This window comes from Gigantopelta aegis, chromosome 10, assembly GCF_016097555.1.
Source record: "Gigantopelta aegis isolate Gae_Host chromosome 10, Gae_host_genome, whole genome shotgun sequence".
Lineage (NCBI taxonomy): Eukaryota > Metazoa > Mollusca > Gastropoda > Neomphalida > Peltospiridae > Gigantopelta > Gigantopelta aegis.
Genome location: NC_054708.1, coordinates 85,033,735 through 85,048,886, shown reverse-complemented (window position 1 = coordinate 85,048,886; position 15,152 = coordinate 85,033,735).

Below are 15,152 nucleotides of genomic sequence, written 5' to 3'. Positions count from 1 at the left end.
CAGGGCAGGTTGGGCAGAATATAATTTTTGTTGATGCAATTTTCAGGTAATGTTAATTATAAATTTTAACAATTTTGAAATGATAAGATAATTATTAATATAATAATTATGATGTGGGCTACAATATACATAATTTGTATTTATAATAAAATTTGTATGCATGATTAAGTTTATTTTTATGATTTAATAATTATTTTATTTCCAAATAATATGTAATAATTAAACAATGGCAAAGTTGTTACTTTACAAGTTCAAAATTACAATAGTATTATTGTCATATCTTATTAAATAGATGTATTGGCAACAGTATAATGTTCCACTGAATACATTCTTTTATTCTTAAAACAAAATACAGTTTCTTGAAATAATGAAATGCTTTTGTTTTTACAGATTACAAAATTACCACATGATGTTGCCCTTCTTTACCGGTTGAATGCAGGCAACAAAAAATAGCAATAATAAAATATAGCCATCCTCAGACCTTGACATCTAGGGGGAGCAATATCTCTCTCTACTTACCCATCACACCTGAGATTAGTTTCAAGGAGAATAATATATAGTTTCCTTTGGCATGTGAATTTATATACATGTAGTATCAATATGGTAATATTTTAAATTGCACCCCCATAAACTACATTAGGGAGCAAATAATCAGTTCCCTGTTATTTTCATGTCGGGGTCTACAACCTAATAAAACATAAGTGTTACCTCATGGAACAAACATGGAAATGTTTTAATAATAGGGTTTAACCTGGTATATTTAGTAATAAAACACAAAAACTTACCTGAGTAAATAATGGTTAATATATATATACTCTTCAAAAGAAGAAACGCAAAACCACATTGTCGTAACATTTGAAGAATTGATTTAATTATTGAATGGTGAGTCCGATAATTACCAAATGTTGCAGGATTGTTCACAATTCACTCTAGTCCATTGTGAGTAAGTGATAGCACACACCACCAAGGTCAAGGTCATCTGGAGTCAATACTGGGTGTGGCCTCCGCGTGTGTTGACAACTGCCTGGCACCGCCTGCCCATTGAAGCAACCAGAGTACGGATGACGTCCCGGGGGATGGTGGCCCACTCGGCCTGCAAGGCTGCTGCCAGCTCGGGCAGGGTCTGGGGCTGTGGTTGTCGCTGTCGGAGCCGTCGGTCCAACTCGTCCCATAGATGCTCAATTGGGTTCAAATCCGGTGATATCGATGGCCAAGGAAGGACATTAATGTTGTTGTTCTGTAGGAAAGCCGTTGTGAGACGTGCTGTGTGAGGCCTGGCGTTGTCATGTTGGAACACTGCGTTGGCGTTGGCCATAACTGGAACGATGTGTGGCCGGAGGATCTGGTCAATGTAGCCCTGTACATTCAGGTTGCCATGCACGTGGACCAGGTCAGTTCTGCCAGTGTGTGAGATGGCTGCCCACACCATGACACTACCCCCGCCGAATCTGTCCACTTCCTGCACGCAGTTTGCCGCATAACGTTCACCACGACGCCTATACACGCGACATCTTCCATCATGACGTCGGAGCAGAAATCGGGACTCGTCACTGAACCACACCTGTCTCCATCGCAGTTGAGGCCATTGTCGATGAATCTGGCACCACTGCAGTCGGAGTCGACGGTGTTGTGGTGTTAAGATGACACCTCGAACTGGACGTCTGGCACGAATTCCTACCTCACGTAGGCGGTTCCGTACGGTCTGGTCGGATATCCTGTGCAAACCTGGTATTGCTGCGGCTGTGGAGGTGGCAGTAGTCAATCTTTCCCGAAGGTGGCGTACCCGGATGTAGCGGTCCTGCCCGGGGGTAGTGACCCGTGGTCGACCGGATCTAGGGAGTTCACGTGTTGATCCATGTTGCTGGTAACGGTCCCACAGTCTGGAGATGGTGCTTGGGGACACATGGAATGCCCTGGCAACGGCCGTTCTGGATTCGCCTGCGTCTAGTCGGCCGATGGCATTGTTTCTCTGCGGTTCACTGAGACGTGGCATGTCCTGGATTGTCAACTGTCGGCCAGATACAGAGGCCAGGCAAGCGAACACCCTGCACTTTTATACTGTCGGTGTTCATGTTGCACGTGCAGACAACGCACGTGCAGTGGTGACATGGTTTGCACGTGGCTGCGTTTTTGCGAATATTCACATTTTGGAACTTTATTGTACAGTAGCTGCGTTTTATCGAATGTAACCGTGGGAATGTGTTTGGGACATGCAATGACCTTATATTCACAAAGCATGAACCGGTAGGAAACATAAAATCGGAGTTATAACCCATTTGTACCCTTTTGCGTTTCTTTTTTTGAAGAGTATATGTATAATATTGGTGTTGTTTTATATCTAGTCACAATGGATATTGCGGATATTTTCTTGTTCAGTCTTGTGCTGTATTGGAATTGTTATTGCAGTTCAATTTAAGTAATATCTACAAAACTAATTTTTAATAGTATACAGCTGAAGAAAGGAGGCAAATATGGTTGTTAATAAACTGATCTATATCGGTATGCCTTCTACTAGACTACACATATTTAACCTAAGTTGCTTTTAACCTGGGTTAAATTACCTCATGTAGATGCACTTATGTAGCATATTCAAGGAAAATATATAAATGAGATAGTTAAATGCTGTATTCTCCATGTCAAACAGTGTTTTCAAAATGGAAAACAAATGTCAGATATGGCAGTTGACCATTCATTTTATTGTAGGTAATTTCTAAAGCAGATTACACACACAAACACACACACACAAACACACACTGAACTGAGAATACCATGAAACTACATATATATGTAAAAAGGTAAGTCCTCGAACTTGAACAAGTAAAATTTACAAATGTACCACAACCACCAAATTACATTGATCCACAATAGAATAGATTTTTATGTATTTTTAGATTTATGTATATGTATGTGTATTGTTTTCCCTAGCTTGTTTTAGCATGGTGCAGCACCATGCCTCAATAGTCTAGCACCATCTTGCCTTAATCAGTAATTTTTCACTAATTAATTCTAAAATTGCCTTTATAAAACACCCAAAAAGGTATTATTAATTAATAAAATATGCCTTTTACATCTTTTGCCATTCATTTATTAAAGCAAGCACATAAATTACATTAATATTTATTTCAATTAATTTTTGTGTATTTTTAATTTTAAAAAAAAGTGCCCCTAAAATGGTGAAAATGCCCCAAAAGTGTTTGGTCTACCATGCCCTTACACATTTTAGTGATTTCCCTAGAAATGTGGCATATATATATATATATATATATATATATATATATATATATATATATATATATATATATATATATATATACTGAAACAAAGGCACACATTATTTACCCTCTGCACCAAAGTAAATACTAAACGCACGGTGTGGGGGTGGGGATAACCTATATTTTCTTACTGCAGGCCTGCTATGCTACAGACACATTTGCAAAAAAAAATATAATAATAATTAAAGTTTAAAAAAGAATTTAGGCCTATATTATAATTATTATATGTGTGTAATTTAGCAGTATAAACTTTTATTTTAAAATTAAAAAATAAATAAATAAGATGTAGTAGCTGTGGTATAGCAAAATAAATACAAGTATAGATAATATCCAAGCAACTAAGATTAAATGAAAAATAAAGACCACACAAATTTAATGATAAAGGAATATACTCTATTCAAGAACTGGATGCATCGTTTTGTTGGGGGTTTTTTTCATGGAAGACGATGGAATTGTGTATTTTATTTACAGTATAATGTGGGATTTTTATCACTGCACATGCTTTAACCATTTTGTTTGCTAAATTAATCTCTGTTGGTGTCAACAAGCAACAACATTAAAGTCAACGTAGTCACATTCTGTGAGGGAAGCCATGGAATTCCATCAGGTTTGTCGTTTTAATGACCCTACCCACAAGCGGCGCTTAGTCTCTTCTTTTGGAAATTTGTAAAACGATATTTTTTTTTAACATTATGTTATGGTTATGCAGCCAACTGCACAACGTGTTGGGCATCGTGACCGTTAACTGTTGTAAATGATCGACCAAAGTTGCCTCATTTCACTATCAAACCATACGTAACTAAGGAGAAGCTTCACCGCGTCACGTGATAAACAATGGCGGCCAGGGGTCGAAGTACCCGTATGTTCGGTTCCGAGAATAGTGTGAAACCTCCGAAATATCTCTCCATTAGTTTGTGAAGACTGCGTCAGAGGATCAGTAGTACTAAGTTTCAGAACAATCCAATTAAAACTCGAGAAGATAACTTTCAAATTTTTAACATTTTTCTATAAAAAAAATTAAATTTTACAAACAATTGAAATTTTTTAAAAATCTAAATATATTTATCTATTACTTAGTGGAGACTACCTCGAGAATCAGCAAGAGTACCAAGTTTTATAACTATCCAAACATTAAAAACTATAGTTCATCAAGATTAACCTCGAGTGCAAGCACAAGCACATTGTGCTTGCACTCGAGGTTAACCTTGATGAACTATCAAAACTCTAGAAACACACAGGCTTTCAAAAAGTCTTCTTTAAAAAAAAAAAAATAATAAAAAAAAAAAAATATATATATATAATCATCATCATCATCATCATCATTATTATTATTATTAGTAGTAGTAGTAGTAGTAGTAGTAGTATTTTATTTAAAAAAAAAAAAAAAAAAAAGTTTTCGAATGTATCTGTATTAGTTACTGGAGACTGTCTGAAAGGATCATTGAACCAAGTCTCGGAACTCTTCAATGAAAACTCCAGAAAATAGCCTTTAAGGAAAACGTTTGACGGACGACGGAAGAACGCCAGAGAAATCGGTACTAGACACGTTCGATCCGCTGATGAATGTCATGGTGGATTGATAAAAGTAATAAAAGTGACACATGATTCTGTGGCTATACAAAGCATCTCCATTCTTGTTGTTTCCTTCAGTAAAACATAGGCAAACATTCATTACCGAAATCTCCTGTATGTTTTCTATTATTTTAGGAAGGAAGAAGGAAATGTTTTATTTAACGACGCACTCAACACATTTTATTTACGGTTATATGGAGTCAGACATATGGTTAAGGACCACACAGATATTGAGAGAGGAAATCAATTATCACCACTGCACGGGCTACTCTTTTCGATTAGCAGCAAGGGATCTTTTATATGCACCATCCCACAGACATGGTAGTACATACCACGGCCTTTGATATGCCAGTCGTGGTGCACTGATTGGAACGAGAAATAGCCCAATGGGCCCACCGACGAGGATCGATCCCAGACCGACCGCGCATCGAGCGAACGTTTTACCACTGGGCTATGTCCCGCCCCTTTCTATTATTTAGTCATTTAGAACAGATCGTCCACGTTGATTTTCTACTATCGTACGTCATTCTTCAATAGGGCCTATTCGTTAAACATTTAATTTTTAATGTGGTATGTGCTATCCTGTTTATGGGATGGTGCATAAAAGATCCCTTGCTACTAATGGGAAAATGTAGCGGGTTTCCTCTAAGACTATACGTCAAAATTACCACACTGTCTTTGAGTCGTGTTACGGGTGGGGGGGGGGGGGGGGGCATTAAAGGTGGTGGGCATGACACCATCCCACAGACATGATCCCACAGACAGGATAGCACATACCACGGTCTTTGATATATCAGTCGTGGTGCACTGGCTGGGACAAGAAATAACCCAATAGGCCCACCGATGGGGACCGATCCCAAACCGACCGCGCATCAAGCGAACGCTTTACCACTGGGCTATCTCCCGCCCCGGCTATAATCTACGATAAACACAACTGCATTGTCCTCCAATGTTTGTAATGGGAGTGGGGATACAATAGAATTACATGTGCTGGTACACGAATTGTAGCACAGAACACATGTTTGTAATGGGAGTGGGGATACAATAGAATTACATGTGCTTGTACACGAATTGTAGCACAGAACACATGTTTGTAATGGGAGTGGGGATACAATAGAATTGCATGTGCTGGTACACGAATTGCAGCACAGAACACATGTTTGTAATGGGAGTGGGGATACAATAGAATTACATGTGCTGGTACACGAATTGTAGCACAGAACACATGTTTGTAATGGGAGTGGGGATACAATAGAATTACATGTGCTTGTACACGAATTGTAGCACAGAACACATGTTTGTAATGGGAGTGGGGATACAATAGAATTACATGTGCTGGTACACGAATTGCAGCAGAGAACACATGTTTGTAATGGGAGTGGGAATACAATAGAATTACATGTGCTGGTACACGAATTGTAGCACAGAACACACGTTTGTAATGGGAGTGGGGATACAATAGAATTACATGTGCTGGTACACGAATTGTAGCACAGAACACACGTTTGTAATGGGAGTGGGGATACAATAGAATTGCATGTGCTGGTACACGAATTGTAGCAGAGAACGGACTACACTGTGGCGAGATAAGGGATCGAGTAATGCTCTCCGGAAAATATATTGAAATAAAAAGAAGAAAATTTGCTTGAGTTGTTGTGTTAATACACAATAGGTATAAACATATAACAGTGTTATAAGCAGGAGTATACTTTAGATGTTAACCCACAAAATCTTCCCCCTATACACGCGCCTGAATTATGATTATTTTTTATTTCGTATTTTTAGGACATTGGAAATATTGTAGATCGGGCATTCTCATTAAAAGAGAAACAATGCACTGGTATTAAATTAGAGTACACAAAAGACAACACTGATTTATTTATAGTAATTACTTTATTACTATACGCTGATGACACTGTTATTCTAGCAGAATCCCCTGAGGACCTACAAAAATCATTAGATGTTTTTTTCAGAATATTGTGAAAAATGGAGATTAAAAATAAATATTGAGAAATCTAAAATACTTATATTTGGTTCAAAACCACCAAGAAATAAGTCATTTTATATTAAAGACATCAAATTGAACATTGTTGATACATACAAATATTTTGGCATTATATTTTCTAGAACTGGATCATTTGTTGAAGCCCAAAAAATTCTTATAGCGCAAGCTAAAGAAAGGAATGACGTTACTAAACATTAGAACTAGAAACTTAAATCTACCTATAGATTGTCAGCTGCGTATTTTTGATAGTACTATTGTTGCAATTCTCCTGTATTCCTCAGAAATCCGGGGATTGGGTAATAGCCAAATTATCAAACAATTTCAATTAAATTTCTTACTGAGACATAGAAAGAGTGCCCCACTTCCTATGATGTATGGTGAATTGGGAGTTTTCACCTCTAGGTATTAAGATTTAAACCAGGATGCTAAATTTTTGGGGCCTCGCTTCTAACTGGAAAGGCCTCTAAAATATTAGCAATATTATACAGAATAATGATATGTGAAACTATTAATCATGGATATAGATTTAAATCGCAAATTAATATAGAAGATACCCCAAAGATACTAGGCTTGGGATATTATTGGTTAAATGAAAACATTACAAGTAAGAAAACATTCACTCATATTGTAAGTCAAAGACTACAAGATCAGTATAGACAAGCTTGGAATGATAATTTAAATTCATATCCGAAATGTTCCACATACAGAATCTTCATATCGACCCTTTCAGTTGAAAATAATCTTCTACATTTACCTGAAAAACTGCGGACAATATATTGCCGATTCAGGAATTGTAATCACTATCTACCAATTGAAACTGGCCGATGCAAAACATCGATGAACAAGAACGAAAATGTCTTCTCTGTAACACCACTTTAGGTGATGAATATCATTATTTGTTTCTATATACATATTTCGCAAATGAGATATTCATATATCTAAAACATATATTATTATGACAGACCCAATACTTATAAATTCTGTCAATTATTTTATCAAAAACAAAGAAATTATGTATGTTCCTAAATGTGATTAACTCTGTTTTCAAAAATATCTATACAGCATAATTATATGGTTAACATCTAAAGTATACTCCTGCTTATAACACTGGTATATTTTTTATATCTATTGTGTATTATGTGTATATTACATATATATACATTTGTGTATATATATATATATATATATATATATATATATATATATATATATATATATATATACATACATAGTTTATATTTTTGTCAAGCGTTTACTGCAGCTGTCTGTATAATATGTTTGTATTGAATAAAGTTCTGTTCCGTTCTGTTCTGGTATCAAAGGTTTAAAAGACACACAAATTTTTTCGGAGTGGTGGGGATGGAAATCTGTGGTTTACTTTATTATGGCCTAAGTGTGTTTGCATGTTCAGTAATAAATGTTACAATATGATGAGGCGAGGTTGTAAGTTTAATTTCCGAAAGAATAAGACAGTCAGTCTCAGACATGTCTTCTTGAAAACAGTTTTCATTACGCAATCTTCACTGCAGCTGTTAAATATATTTAAACTAAATTTGTTTAAGGTCAATCTCTGTCTATGTCATTAATATCATTACACGTTATTGCTTATTGCGCAATTATCGCGCGCGCTTATTAACTTAAAGCCGAATGTCTTGGAGTCGATGCGTTTTGCCAGACCAGGCAGCGATCCATTTAATTAGTGGTGGCATTTCGGACACATGGAGATAATAAGAATTAATGCCTCTTTTCATCAATTATAGAGACATGAGCGAACGCGATATTAGATTAATGGCATCCCGTAAACACGCCAGAATCCTGCAGAGTGACCAGCTAGCACTCTCTCCTAGTTTCCTATTGATTTCTATCAAGAAACGGCCATATTGAAGACCTTAAAAAATTGGGAAGAAATGAGAGATTTTATTACAGGGGCGTTGCTAGCCTAAGATAACTCGCGGCCATGCACCCCCCCCCCCCCCCCCCCCCAAAAAAAACCCACAAAAAAAATAAAAATAATAACAACAACAAACAAACAAAACACAACAACAAAAAACAACAACTACAAAAAAAAAAAAAAAAAAAAAAAAAATAAAAAAAACCCAATAACAACAACAAAAACAACACAAAAAAGAAGATAAAAAAGCACATACTACTGCCTTTGATATACCAGTCGTTGAGCCACTGGTTAGAACGGAAAACAATAATCCTAGAATGGGTTCACCGAGAGGTGAAAGCACCTCGGACAAGCGCTCTAACGACTGAGCTAGATCCGGCCCTCGGATCATAAACAAGTCACGTTTCAATTATTGTTAGTATTATTAAGCGTCGGAAGTGGAGGATGAGGGGGCGAGGGGCGTGGTCTTCAAACTCCGAAGCTCAGGTGGACGGAAAACATATTTGAATGGCTACAAACCCAGGACAACCTCTTTAAATGAAAACCTTGATAGTTTAAAATAAGGTTGGAAAATATTGAGACATCTAATGACGGTTTACAAAGAAGACGTTATATCTTATTGTAGTTTATTATATACACATTCATGTCGAATGTTTTAGTTTCTGTGTCAATTCGGAACGTTACTAAATATAGTATCATTGCTCTGAGTTAGCGCATTTCTCGTGGAACGAACTTTCAGGGAGTGGTATTGGATGGACATAAGCAAATAAAATAAAATAATAATAATAATAATAATAATAAAAAATAAATAATTTAAAAAGGGGAAATAGGTATTACAGCAGCCATTAGTCGCTGGTACGAGCGGTAAGGACACAGTGGGCGACGCGTTCCGAATGTCTTCCCGACTACCCACACATCGCCTGCAAGTCTCACACAACGGAAACAGAACCGTTCTCCTGTGACGCGTATCGGCTTTTTAGACTACGTTACATATCTGTTTTTGTTGTGACACGCAACAACAACATTTGCCGCGCATTAGAACTATCAATTTTTATGCCAAGAGGGGTTATGACGGGGTTTAACAACAGATAACGAGAGAGAGAGAGAGAGAGAGAGAGAGAGAGAGAGAGAGAGAGAGAGAGAGAGAGAGGGAGAGAGAGAGGGGGGGGGGGGGAGAGAAACAGACAAAGAGTAAAACAGACAAAGAGGGGGGTCTTTTAAAAGTTGGACGAGACAGGTGTGTCGTACAAATTTCGTACGCACATGGTGCTCCGTGTTAGTAGAAAAATTACGTAATTTCACTGGTCTTAGGTCTGCGTGCATGCGCATGTCTCGTTAACTATGTTGGAAGTTTACATTATTTTATGGTGGATAATAAATAAAATATTACATTTGATTTCGCTCGTGAACTTTCCATGGTAAACATGCTGCCGGCACTCCATGGACGAGACTTTTGGATTAGGTCAAGGTCAAGGTCAAAGGGTTTTACGTGCACGTTCAGAGCAAGCTGTTGTAGCGCACGCCTGTCGTGGGCACAGGTGCCGGCCTTGGCCGGCCTCTCTGTCCAAGACAGGTGGACGAGACTTTTGGATTAGCAGCAAAGATCTTTTATATGCAGCGTCCCAGACAGGGTTGTGCATACCACAGCCTCTGTTACACAAGTTGTGGTGCCTGGCTTGAAAAAGAAATAGCCCAATGGGCCAATCGAGAGGGATCGATCTTAGATCGAGTGCGCACCAAGCGAACATTTTACAGCTGAGGTACGTCTCCACCCCATGATCGCAGGATCGATCCCGCTTTGTAAACTCATTGTTCATCCCGTTCTAAACAGTGTTAGAGGACTGGTCGTGGCGTGTATAATATCTCTGACCGATGGTGGCCGATTAAGATGATATATTAAACTGAAACCTTTGACTTCACAAGGAAATATCTCGTTGAGGTAAGATAATGATGTCTCGTTTTAACGACACCCCAGTACATTGTTTTCATTATGCGTCTAGCATATGTCCTTTAGTGGTACAAAACAAAACAAACTTGTATTTCGCATCAGTAAATAGTACATATCGTCTAAGAGGTAGATGGCTTTAATCAAACTTTTAGGCAAGGACGATTTGACTAGTCTACTTTATGTAAAAAGTGGTGCTGATTCCAAAAATAGCACTCTTATTGACTCCACTTAAGACAAAATGGCCAAAATTCACAGATTTGTTATATGATTGGTCTGGTGTTACCATATTGTATCTAATAACCCTCTAATATTTTATAGTACTATTTTGTGGTCTAGATCTCGCCAAAAAATAACAATCTCAACAAGGTGGCCAATGTTTGGCCACATTTGGCCAATGTGTGGCCCAGCATGGTTATTTGCAATAGGAATGCTAATTATATTGTACTCGATATGAATAGTATGTAAAAACTAATGAAAAGTTTCATTTATCAAACCAAATACGATTAAAATAAATGTATCACCATCACCACTATCATCACCACCATCATCATTTCTAACTGCAACATCTTCAGGTTCCATGGAATCAAAAAATTTATATCTGACTGTCAGTAAACCCGAGTGGTAGAAAAACTCATGATATGTGGGTTGAATGGCCTCTTGTGGATCACTTAGATGTGCCACATAATTGCACTTGTTAACATGTTCACCATGTTGGCATGTTGGAAATTTGCCTGACCGGGTAAGTGTGTTTTCATTTCTGTAGGGAGATGTTTTTAATATGGTATCGTTCACAAACACGTAATGTGAACACTACCTTTTTTCCACAACACTCCTAAGCTTGTCGCCAAAACAGACGGTGTTCTCTCCATGGCTGCCGAGTCCTTCACCTTGTTATTTTTGAAGAATAAAGAAAGTGTCATGAAGTCACATCATGTCCGATTATAAAAATCTGGCAATAGATTGCAAACAAGTGGACCAGGGGCCTAATTCACAAAGGTCTCTTAGGCTCTGCTAGATAACAAAGCATCCTCTTTGCAAGTCTTTTAGCATTGAACTGCGAGATCGCAAAGTTGCGAGAGTTTAGTGAATTAGGCCCCAGGCCACCTATAGTTTTGCACTGTAGTAATATCGCAAATATCCGAAGTTCATCCACATACTGAAGTTTAGCTATCAGGATTAATACAGAAGGATGACTGTACTATCAAATTTCATTCTGTCTTTGTGTTGTTTTTCACAGACTAGTGACACTACATACTCAGGTGCCCCATTGCATTCTGCATATCCCAATACAGCCGTTTTATAGAGCACGTATGTAATACTTGTTTTTATGCCTTTCAAGTATAATGAGTATTCAAATGTTTTGTCCATCTCATAACTGTACAAGAAAAGGTATATTTAACTTTCCTGTACACTGTTTTTGTCCATCTCATAACTGTACAAGAAAAGGTATACTGTATTTAACTTTCCTGTACACTGGTTTTGGTCACAAGGCCATCTAAGCTATTAATTTGTTTAATTTTTCTTACTGGTTGGAAATTTTTGTCTTGTAATATATATATATAGTAATACTGTAAATCATGAAATTAATGCGTCATGATATTATTGCGTCCGTACATGAGTGAACAAAAAATGCGTATTTTTATTAATGCGTCGGGCAAAAGTCCACATCACATAAAAACCACAGTTGTGTTCTTATTATATTGTTTGGGCTTCATCTTTCATGTTAAAAGAAGTCAGTAGTTGTTTTGACAGCTACTACATAATCTGAAGCTAATCGCATGGTGGGTCGACCAGGAAGCCCTAATTACTTAAAGTAGTGTAATTAGTATAACTACACCTTATTGTTAAGGGTATGCCTCGCACTTTTGTGTGGTGATTGCTTCTAATTAATCCACCAGTAGGAATAAAAGGTAAACGGGTCGCTATTGCAGGGCACAATATTTCACGCAAACGCAGACGTTTAACTTTAAGTATTTAACTTTCCTGTACACTGGTTTTGGTCACAAGAGTTGACCAATACCAACATGGGTGACATCAAGATTAAAATATCTTAGATAGTACAAACATGACCAGTCATTTGAAGTAAAGACAATGGCATTAATGTTACCAAACATAAAGCTGAAAAATATCCACATATTTTGTTCATACAGCCCTATTAATGATAGGACGTAGATACCACCCATATCAATTTAGAACGTTCATAGGTTATCACGGATGCTAAATTTCCCAAATATTTCATCCACTCTGGTGACAGTCATGTTTTGACAGTTTTCAGGGGATAAACCACATATGCATAGCTATCATTTGTCTCTTCCTGGGTAGAAAGAGCACTTCCATATGCTCGCCATACATACAGGGCTTTAGAGTGTACCAACGCTGAGCTGATAAATGGTGTGTCCAAAATACGTATGCCCAAATTAAGTACAAACATGCCAACCTCAAAACATTTCACCTTAAAATCAATAGAAATGTTAAGCTGTAATTGGATTAAAATGCATTTGTTTACCAGCTATTATTAACATTACAGCACCAAAAAACCAGAAAGACACCAATATGCTTAGAACAGACAAAAAGCGTGTTGAGCACAAATTAGTGAGGTATAAAGCCCTGCACATAGCAGCAGAGGTTTGCCTGGTTTTAGAGTTTGGCATTAAGGGTTGTTCCTGATCTGTCTAAGAGGTACCCAACTGCTTACAGGAAGGAAATGTTTTATTTAACGATGCACTCAACACATTTTATTTACGGTTATATGGCGTCAGACATATGGTTAAGGATCACACAGATATTGAGAGAGGAAACCCGCTGTCGCTACTTCATGGGCTACTCTTTTCGATTAGCAGCAAGGGATCTTTTATATGCACCATCCCACATGCAGGATAGTACATACCACGGCCTTTGTTACACCTGTTGTGGAGTACTGGCTGGAAAGAGAAATAGCCCAATGGGTCCACCGACGGGGATCGATCCCAGACCGAACGCGTATCAAGCGAACGCTTTACCACTGGGCTACTTCCCGCCCCCAACTGCTGACGGATGGTGGAACATAAAATAGAAAGCTTTAAAACAGAGATATTCTTATACTTTGCTTGCATAGTGTCCTGCAGCTGAGAAGCTGGCACGACTATAGCCAATTTGTAGGTAGTTGTCATGCAATGTTCCTCACACCTTTCAAGTTTCAGAAAGAGATCATTCGACAAACAAACACAGATCATGGCTAGAATTGTTTTAGCTAATGCAGTTTTTCTCCCACTGGTTTACCAGCAGTCAAGTGCAAAAATATGTTGTCGCATACTATATATAAAGGAAATTTCATGTTTTTGTCAAATATGATTTATATCTCATCGAGTGAAGTTTGCAATCATAACTCACGAGTCGCGCTTGCGCGACGAGTATTATATGATTGCAAACTTCACTCGATGAGATATAAATCATATTTGACAAAAAACATGAAATTTTCTATTTATTATATAACTTTTGGTAATTTACCTTTATTTTTAAAATACCAGCAGCAAAATAGTTCCGGTTTTCTTACAGTGAAGCCATGGGCGTCATTTGCAAGGAAAAAGTGTGTGTGTGTGTGGGGGGGGGGGGTGGGGGGGGGTGGGGGGGGGGGGGGGGGGGGGGGGGGGAGACAATTGGGTTCTAACAATATTTCGTGTGACTAATCGCGAGCGCCCTCGGCGTGAAGCGACTCTAGGGGGGTCTGGGGGCATGCCACCCCCCCCCCCCCCCCCCCCCCCGAAAATTTTGAAAAATGAAGGTCATTGTGGCTGTCTGAGAACATTATTTAGAGTAGTGCACCACCATGTACACTGAATATTTTTCTGAAATATATACTGCAATTTACATTCACATAGTTTCCATCGAGTCATTGTAAAATTGAGGGGGACATCAGATATTCTGTCCCCCCCCACTGCTAAAAGTGGTGGGGACATGTCCCCCCTGTCCCCCACCAAATGACGCCCATGAGTGAAGCTAACACTTTCTACAGTGACGATAACAAATTTTAGAGTGAAATAAAGAAATGTCACTCTAAAATGTGTTATCGTCACTGAGTGACTGATAACTTTTATTTCACTGATATTTTAAAATATTTCACTAAATGTTATATAATAAAACAGAATAGTGGTGGTAGTGATGGTAGTGCATAATGATGATATTTTTCTGTGTACTCTTTGCACATTATTTTGGTTAAAAATTAATTTTGAAAATCTGTCTGCATTTGGCTTCATAAATTTGATTTATTAATGAAATTTTACTGCTATGCTATTCATAACCTATGGAAAATAACGGGTTTTGGCCATATATTGGCTAAATGTGGCTAAAAGATGGCCACATTGATGAGATTGTTATTCTTTGGCCAGACCTGGACTACAAAATAGTACTGTAAAATATTCAAAAACATATTACATACAGTAGCCTAGGCCTACTAGACTGTTTGTATAATAAGCTGGTTTTGGCCAA